Genomic DNA, 10,257 nt, shown 5'->3' on the forward strand with positions numbered 1-10,257 from the left:
CTCCCAGGGACACTGCTTCTTCGTGAGTTAAAACAAGTTTCAATAGCATGTTCTTCCACCGATCTACCTTAGTCATTAATTTTAGGAGTGAGATTACAAATATGCAATTTGAATATTCTTACACTCTCAGAAATAAAGTGACAGTGGAGGTGCATTTTGTTCTTCAAGGATCAAATTTCCCAAATGTACCCTGAAAGTACAATAATGTTCCCTCTGGGTATAAATGCATATGTTTTCCAAGCAAAAAAGGTACAAATTAATAATTATATATTGCTGACTAGGGGTACAATTTTTGAATAAAACTTTTTTAAACAATGTTTAAATAAACAGTCATGATCGTATTGGATATTCAGCGGTGCGTGTATTCTGTGGTCTGTCAGAAGGAACTGCTTGTCTAAACCCTGCCTCTGAAGGTCCTGACTGCGATTGCTCTTAATCGTATTTCACAGCTGTTCACCGGGCAGAAGCACGAGGTGAAAACGTTGCCGCTCAGCATGTCCACGGAGGAGTTTGACGCTGTCCTCGGCCTGCTGGAGACGGAGAAGCTGAACTTGTCGAAGAGGAGACTGATGAGCATCACTGAGCTGGGTCTGGAGTCTCAGTCCAGCATCAGCTACACGTCCAGCTTCGCCTCCGAGCTGAGCCAGAGCCTCAAGGACTCGGCCGAGAGCTCGGCTCTGATGAGCGACAGCGCGGCTTCCCAGAATTCCCTGAGCGATGACGAGGAGGTCAGCGCCACCCTCTTGGGAACGAGGTGCTGGGCGGACGCAGACAAGGACGTGAACCTCCTGCGTATGTGCTACAAACTCGACGAGAACTGCGTTCCTCCTGTCTATCGCCTACTTCCTGTCAGGTGAGGTGAGAGTTTGACCTATCAGAAATGCAGGAAGTAGACTTTGGTTGGAAAAGCAAGAGCAAGAATATTAGGCTCACTGTATTAATTACTGTATTGTATTCCTCATCAACTGGCTAAACAGGTTGGAGTCTGATGACATTTGGCACTTGATGCCATAACGATTTTCATTCTATACTTGGATACCGTCCGCTTTGTTTGGTTTCCATGGTTCCAGAGTCAGGGTCCGTGTTGGTATGAAACAGGAGTGTGCGGACAAAGGGTTTAAATTATAAACTTAATCCACTTTGAAAGAAATCAATGGAGCAATTGCTTGCCTTTGGCCAGCGGAGGATTTATTTCCACATTGGCACTCTGCACATAAAACTTAGATAACATCTAGATAACGCCTCCAACCAAAAGAAAGGATGTCACAACCCCATAACTCATAATATAAGCACAGTTCAGGAGTCAACACAGTGTAAGAATGCCATTCTTTATTCCCATTGAAGAGGGCATTTACCCTGAAGTGAATAAATGGATGAGTAAAATGAATAAACTGTGATATATGAAATATGTAAGATGCAACTGGAAGGGGAAATAAATAATGTAACTGATGCTAATGTTGAAGTTACAGAAGGGGTTGGGTTTACAATAATAAGGAGCTGCATGGAAGCCATTCCATTCCATGTTATTTAGCTGACACTTTTATCCAAAGCTGACAGGGGACAATCCCCCCCCCCGGAGCAACGTAGGGTTAAGGGCCTTGCTCGAGGGTCCAGCGGATCATATCGTGGCTACGCCGGGTATTGAACAACCAACCTAGCGGGTCCTAGTCAAGGACTTTTGCCACCAGGCGACAGGCTGCCTGGTTCAGCCCTGTTCTCGCTGTGTGTTTCAGCACACACTACTCAGACCTGCTCAGTAAAGACGCCCTGTTCTCGCTGTGTGTTTCAGCACACACTGCTCAGACCTGCTCAGTAAAGACGCCCTGTTCTCGCTGTGTGTTTCAGCACACACTGCTCAGACCTGCTCAGTAAAGACGCCCTGTTCTCGCTGTGTGTTTCAGCACACACTACTCAGACCTGCTCAGTAAAGACGCCCTGTTCTCGCTGTGTGTTTCAGCACACACTACTGAGACCTGCTCAGTAAAGACGCCCTGTTCTCGCTGTGTGTTTCAGCACACACTGCTCAGACCTGCTCAGTAAAGACGCCCTGTTCTCGCTGTGTGTTTCAGCACACACTGCTCAGACCTGCTCAGTAAAGACGCCCTGTTCTCGCTGTGTGTTTCAGCACACACTACTCAGACCTGCTCAGTAAAGACGCCCTGTTCTCGCTGTGTGTTTCAGCACACACTGCTCAGACCTGCTCAGTAAAGACGCCCTGTTCTCGCTGTGTGTTTCAGCACACACTGCTCAGACCTGCTCAGTAAAGACGCCCTGTTCTCGCTGTGTGTTTCAGCACACACTGCTCAGACCTGCTCAGTAAAGACGCCCTGTTCTCGCTGTGTGTTTCAGCACACACTGCTCAGACCTGCTCAGTAAAGACGCCCTGTTCTCGCTGTGTGTTTCAGCACACACTGCTCAGACCTGCTCAGTAAAGACGCCCTGTTCTCGCTGTGTGTTTCAGCACATACTACTCAGACCTGCTCAGTAAAGACGCCCTGTTCTCGCTGTGTGTTTCAGCACACACTACTCAGACCTGCTCAGTAAAGACGCCCTGTTCTCGCTGTGTGTTTCAGCACACACTACTCAGACCTGCTCAGTAAAGACGCCCTGTTCTCGCTGTGTGTTTCAGCACACACTGCTCAGACCTGCTCAGTAAAGACGCCCTGTTCTCGCTGTGTGTTTCAGCACACACTACTCAGACCTGCTCAGTAAAGACGCCCTGTTCTCGCTGTGTGTTTCAGCACACACTACTGAGACCTGCTCAGTAAAGACGCCCTGTTCTCGCTGTGTGTTTCAGCACACACTACTCAGACCTGCTCAGTAAAGACGGGGTGCGCAGGCGGCAGGCCAAACGCGTGTGGCAGGCCTTGTGTGTTCATCTGTGGGGGGTGCTGCAGCGGAACGGCCCGGAAGTTCTGGGGCAGGAGAGGACCTCCCGGCTGCTGAGGACAGGTGTGTGTGTGTGTGTGTCGGGGGGAAGGGGGAACGGGGGGGTCACCTGTGTGTTTGGAACGTGCATCTTAATACACTGCAAAAAATGATGTCTTAACAAGTCTATTAGTCTTGTAATGAGATCTTATTTTTTTCATTTGGAAATATTGGCTTGTTTTAAGGTACTGTTTGCATGAGTGACATTTTTTCTTTCCCCATTTCCCACTGGAAAATCTTGAAATTACTGAAAACATTTTATTGAGATTAAATATAGAATTTAATATAATCTAATATATATCTTAATATAAGACGATAAAATATTTGTTGAGATGGACTTATTTTATAGTTATAAGCTGCTGTGTATGCCACTTGTCCCAGTGCAAGAGAGCATTGGGTTGTGTTTGTGACTTTACTGGTACCTCTCAGTGTTGGAGTGCGAAGTAGAACAGGGCCTCGGAGTAGAAGGTCCTCCGGAGGATCACTGCCACTGGTACAAGAGGACAATCTCAGACCTGACCTATAATCTGAAGAGTGAAAAGGCTTCAAAGTACATAGACATGTTAAAAGGTCGACCCGAGATCAATCAAAAGCTTTATTCCTCTCACCGGAGGTTCATGAACAGCATCCACACAAAGGTCAGGGCAATGATGATTAAATACTTTTCATACTTCATGTGCTCTACCCTTGGAAACTGGTTATATTTCAACATATATTGATATAAATTCAGTGTTGCAACACTTATACAGGGACATACACAAAGTATTGTCTTTTTCAGACTGAAAATACATTTAATACATACACTTTGTGTGTGAAAGATGTCCTTCTGGAAGTGGGATATATTTCTAAATATATTGAGATGAATTAAATGGATTGCAGCACTTATGTAGGGACAGACAGAAAGTATTGTCTTTATTCAGATTAGAAATTTAATAGGTATTGCACTGTTACATTAGTGAGAAAGATATCCTTCCTTTAAATATATTCCAATATATTTACAATACATTGGGATATATTATCCTGTTGTCCTGTCTGCAGAACACCATTAAGACATTTAATTCAGACTTGTGAAGATGTTTGGATCTGTGTCAAAGGACTTTCCTTTAGATAACACAGTAAAGTGCCTGCTGAAAGAGCTCCATTGGTTCCTGCTTCTCATTGGTCGTTATTGCTACAGCTTCGGCACACAAATATTTACGAGCTGAGCGTCGGCTGGGGCCGAAAAGGCCTGAACCCAAAGATGAACAGATCCCACCTCTTCTACACCGAACGCCTCTGCTCCGACTTCAAGAGGATTGTGATCAATCATCTGAACAAGTGAGCAGAACGTGTGCAGCAAAATTTACCACAAGTGCCACTGTGACTGTTATGTGGGTTGCCTGTTAGTTTATGGACGCCGTCAATGTATTTTGTAGAGCTATTCCTATATTGAGTAACTATGAGTTTATGATACCATGGTAATCGAGCGAGAGCTTCTGAAAGAACATGAAACCGCAGATCACGCGGCTGCCCGTAAATGTATTATTTTTCTTGTACAATACTGAGGAGATACCTAATATTCTCCCAGGGTGATTAAAGTGAGCAGTGTGAAAAGTGCGCCTGACGTCAAGCGGAGGAACGCATCCAGACTCAGAATACAGGAGGAGATTCTCCAACACGTTAGCCACGGGCAAGAGCTGTGAGTTCAGTTCTGTGCAGTCGTCCTCTCACATTTATCATACAGTCATATCAAAATATATGGTCTCAATGTGTTCACAGCATACGCCAATTCAAAAACCCCCACAAAAGCAAGCCTAGGGGGACTCCCTCAGTTGCATGTACACTGCAAAACAGTCTGTCTGAGCAAGTATTTTAGTCTGGTAATGAGGCATAAAATAATTTTCTCAAGTAGAAAATGTTAGCTTGTTTTAAGTTACTGTTTGGTTGAGAAGTGAACTGTTCTTACCTCATTGGCAAATCTTGAATTGAGCCATACTGTCTCACCCATTGCCAATATTTTGTCTTATTTAGCAAAAAAGTCATACAATAAAAAAATGCTTGCTGGGATTTACTTATTTTTTGTTTTTTGCAGTGTAGGAGAAATCCTTAGGAGAAACCCAGACTCTATTCAGCTTAGGCTATTTTCACAGTGACTAAAACAGTAAAGTCAGTCTGGCTACTTGTGTACTGGACACACACTGCAGCTGACACTGCATGGCTTCCTTTACCTTCTTCCAGGGAGAAGCGCTGTGACTACAGAGAGACGGTCCTGTCGGATTTGAGGAGGGAGCTGGAGAGCTCCAGTCAGAGGCCTGTTCTCCTGCTGGGAGAGGCGGGATGGGGGAAGAGCAGCACCATGGCCAGAGTGGCCCTCCAGGCCTCAGGCTGGGTACCTGGGTCAGTGTGGAGTCCTTCACCCCACACATCCAAAGCCTGCAAGAAAAAAACTACAACCATGCTAAAACTAGTCATCACTATCCATTTATTTATTTCTGGTGTAAAAACGTATAATGTAATAATACAATGTACATGTAATAATGTTTTTATTTTTCTTGGAAAACGAAAAAAGTATTATTATTATTATTAGTATCTTATTTAAATTTCTAAAAATGCATATTTAAAAATGTTTTTGTTTGTTTTATCTCTCAGAGAGGTGAAGGTCCTGGTGCGCTTTGTCGGTCTCACTGGCGATAGTCGTAACGTGCGACTCCTGCTTCAGAGCCTCTGTTATCAGCTGGCCGAGGTGTACGCTGATCACGTTCGTCTGTCTGAGGTACAGCAGGCTCACACCACGCATTCAGACAGACGGACACTTGCATGGGAAATTAAAAAAAACTCTGGGAGTGCCTCTGAGCAATGTTTGTAATGTTTATGTTTAATGTGTACAAGGAAAAAATCAAAAAATATAATATATGTTTACAATATATAAAAATATGTTGATATATTAAAATATTTATGTTTGTTTCATTATTGGTGACACGTTTTGGACACTAAGTCCTTTTGGAGTTCATCAGATATCACATAATAAATGATATATCATAAATATTTCTATAAGTATATATGACATGTCTTGCTTGAAGGCACTTCCTCAGCTGGTGAGTGAGTTCTTCTCCCTAATGGAGCTGGTGCCAGAGGACGCTCCCATGGTGATGGTTCTGGACGGTTTAGACGAGCTCTCCGAGGAGCACAACTCTGACCTGTCCTGGCTGCTCCGGCCCTTCCCTCCGCAGGTCCACCTCGTCCTGTCTGCCTCCTCTGACTCTGCCTGCGCAAAGACACTGCAGGTACACAGAGAGGGCCCCCGGAATAAACCGGAAACAGGAAGTTAGATGCCTGCTATTCAGAAATATCTCTATCATACAAATACTACCCTGGTGTAAAATCCAGCTATGACCAGCTTGAAATGACCCACTACTCTTTCAAAAAGTAGCTTGAGCTGGTCTGTACTGGTCTGTACTGGTCAACCAACTACCAGCTGTTTCAAAACCTAGCTTGAGCTGTTTTTTTTCAGCAGGGTAGAGAGGTTGCTACATGCTGTAACATACACAATTGTGGTTCTCGGGCCTCCAGAACAAAGGCCCCCTCAGAAAATGTGTACAGTACCACTGCCAGACGTATTGAAACGATGCCAACACTCAAGGAAGAGTGGGTCGTAACTCTGTGCATGGCAAACATTTCAGAAAGAAAACAAACAGACAGTCACCAGGCAGTCCGGTCTATGGCCCTTCCTCTGGAGGCCAAGTTATACGACGGCTCTTATCACTGCCTCTAATGTAGTGGATAATGCAGTGTTCACTGTATCATCTGTGCTCCAGCACACAGTGACAAAATGGCCACGGCTAACAGCAATAACTCTTTCCCTCCTTCTCTCTGAGGCCCCAGGGCTCATAAATCTCCCCGGGCCTGTGGAGGCACCAGTGCTTAGACTGTAAACGTATTAAAGCCATCACTGTGTTTGTAATAATGTTACAAAATGTTGAAAAAAATCACACCTGACACAAATATGTATCGCCTACCGGGACGGAACTACTGAACCTTAAAATCGAGGACAGGGGACATACAATATATAATGACACGGCATTGGTCCACCTGATTTAAAAATAGTTCGTATTGCGACTTAAGTGATCAGTATTGCATCATATAGTGCTATTTTTGACTCACCCATGAGATTTCCGATCGATTGAGAACATTTTCACATCAGTCCAGTCTCTGCATCACACATGAAGCTTCTGCTCGTGAGCTAAAGTCAAATTACCACAAAATCCTTTATGGCATGGCCGAGTATCTCTCCACTGCCCACGGCAACTTCTACAGATAATTAAATGATAATACTAATTTGGCTTCAACATTATGAAATAACAGCTGGAAATTGCATTGTAATTATACACTGCTGTGGGGTCCTGTTTGCTGAAGGCGCCCCATGGAGTACGTGTAAGTGGTTTTGGAGTAGTATGAAGGTTGCACCTATTCACTTCCATTATAACTTACAGCTCTGGTGTGATAGGAATGCTGGACTGACATTTAATTGACCACACCACAGGTACGTCAAAAATAGGGCTAGATATCATTCACTCCCAACTACCCCTTTAATGGCACCTTTTCTTTACCTTTCTAACAGTCCGTGGAGCCCTCTACCATTCTCCTGACCCCCCTCAGCCTGGATGACATAACTGAGGCGTTGGGGCGGAGGTTGGAGAGGGACGGGCGGAGACTGCAGGACTGGCAGTGGCAGATCCTCCTCCAGGCCTGCGTGTCGTGCCCCTCCCCCCTCTACATGGACACGGCCTACTCTGAGTCCAGACTGTGGAGCTCCTTCACCCCCCGTGAGGGCCTGAGCCTCCCCGGTGACCTGCCCCAGCTGTACCGTCAGGTTCTCACCCGTCTGGAGATGGCGCACGGGGTAAACCTGGTGAGGCGGGTCGCATCGCTGGTATCACTCTCCCGAAACGGCATCACCGAGGAGGAACTCCTGGGCCTTCTGCCACAGGACGCCCAGGTCATGAAGGAGGTTGAGCTGACCCATCGCTCTACTACCCCACCCAAAGTGCCCTACGTGCTCTGGGTGGGCCTGAGAAGAGACCTGGGCGAGCTCCTGATGGAGGTGGAGACGGATGACACGATGGTGTACCGTTGGAGTCATTCGGTCCTGGTGTTGGTGTGCAAGCAGAGGTACCTGAGGATGCCAGAGTCGCAGGCCTCTGTTCACAGAGACTTCGCCAGCTACTTCCTGTCCGGAGGCTCATCCGATCCCGACAGGAAGGACAGCCATGTTTTCCAGCCCCTAGCGTGGACCCTGGAGACGGGGTCCGTGAGGAACTATGTCTTTAACCTCCGAAAACTCCACGGCCTGCCATTCCACCTCATCCGTTCCGGCCAGGCTGCCTCGCTGCTGTCCGAGTGCCTGTTCAACTACGAGTTCCTCCTGCACAAAGTCTGGGGCCTGTCGGTCGTTTTTGTGGAAGAGGACCTGAAGGCAGGCATTATACTTGAAAAGTAAGCCTATCACATTTTGGAAAGGAAATGAGGTTGTGGTATAAATAGATCTCAATGATAGTGTTGAGTGTTTTGTCAAGTGAGTTTTACGACAGATACTGAAAGACACTGTGCTATGAAATGATACTCACTTTAATGACTGGGCTGAAATGCACAGTATACATCCGCACTACTCAACTCCAGGTCCTGAGGGCTGCAGTGTCTGCAGGAATTTGCTCCAGCCATGTACTACACCACCTAATTTCACTAATTGGTGGTGTAGTGCATGCTTGGGGCAAATACCGCGACACTGCGGCCCTCAGGACCTAGAGTTGGGTAGTGCGGATGTATACTGTTACATTACTGTTATACATTAAAGCAGTATGTTTGGTGGTTGCCAGACTGATTGTTTTGGTATATTGAGGAAGAAGGGACTATGTTGGGGGACCTGTGTGTCTCTGACCGTCACAGGGAGCTGGCAGATGTGGCACCACTGACCCAGGCCCTCCAGCTGTCCAGGAACACCCTCCTGAGGGACCCCTGTCAGCTCGCCGCCCAACTGCTGGGACGCCTGTACCGGATTATCGATGAAGATCGACCCATAGCTCCGGGTACCACTTCCTCTCAGATTCCACCACTTATCCACTTACTCTTTGTGTTTGATTGCCTAATATTGTAGGGTGGCATGGTGGTGCAGTGAATAGCACTGTTGCCTCACACGAGAAAGTACCAAGTTTGAATCCTGATGGAGGGCCTTTCTGTGTGGAGTTTGCATGTTCTACCTGTGTTTGTGTGGGCTTCTGCTGGGTACTCGGGTTTCCTCCCACAATCCAAAAGACATGCATTAGCCTAATTGGAGACTTTCCCATTGCATGCACTTGTAATGGATAGGCTCCAAGCAACCCTGACCAGGAATAAGTGGTGTAACAAAATGGATGGATGGATAGATGGATGGGTGGATGTCATTGTAACACTACCTGCTCTCCTCCAGGTGACCCCCGCAAGTTCTCCCTCCTGCACACCCTTCTCTCGCAGTGTGGCTCTTCCTCCCTACCTGTGCTAGCGCCCTCCTTCAGCTGCCTGCTACCCCCTGGGGGTCTCCAGTACTCCCAGCTAGCAGGTACCCATCCACAGTCACTCGCGCTGCTCACCGCTAACCTCATTACTCAATTGTCAGCACTCCCTGATAGGTGGGACCTGTCCCCCCTTCTCCACCACAGGTCACTTGGACACGGTGACGGCCCTCGCTGGGGGAGAGAAGGGCCCGGTGGCCGTCTCGTGCTCCCGTGACGGGACCCTGAAGATGTGGGACCTGGAGCGGGGGTGTGCAGTGAGGACCCTGCGCAGGGTTGGGGGTGACGGGGGTGACGTCGACTCCGTCACCCTCTGCATGAACGACGCCGTGGTGGCGCTGACCATGAAGCGGACCCTCCTGGTGCTGGAGGTCGCCTCTGGGAGGGTACTCTTCACTGAGAACGACTCCCTGGACATCCCGGTCATAACCACCACGTCTGAGGGACAGCTTCTGGTGGCCTTCTACGATGGCAGCCACTTAGTGAAAGTAATTTGATCAATTCATGCTAACATCCATGACAATATAACAATCACTCGTTCCAGCCAGAACACAAGTAAAACCAACCAGAATATACTATAGTATCAGAAAAGAAATACAAGGATACACAGACTACATACTGTGTATACTGTGCATGTTGTAGACTGTAGATGTTTATTTGATGTCAGTCAGTAGATTGGGATCATACTATGTTTAACTTTGCATTAGCTTCTCTCATGTCAGCAGAAAAACCTAGAGAGTCATGTGTAGCATCAAAGCAGTAATGGCCCTAAAATGACTCAATACAGAATCCATTCTCATGTCAG

The sequence above is a fragment of the Conger conger genome, chromosome 8, assembly GCF_963514075.1.
Source record: "Conger conger chromosome 8, fConCon1.1, whole genome shotgun sequence".
In the NCBI taxonomy this organism is placed as follows: domain Eukaryota; kingdom Metazoa; phylum Chordata; class Actinopteri; order Anguilliformes; family Congridae; genus Conger; species Conger conger.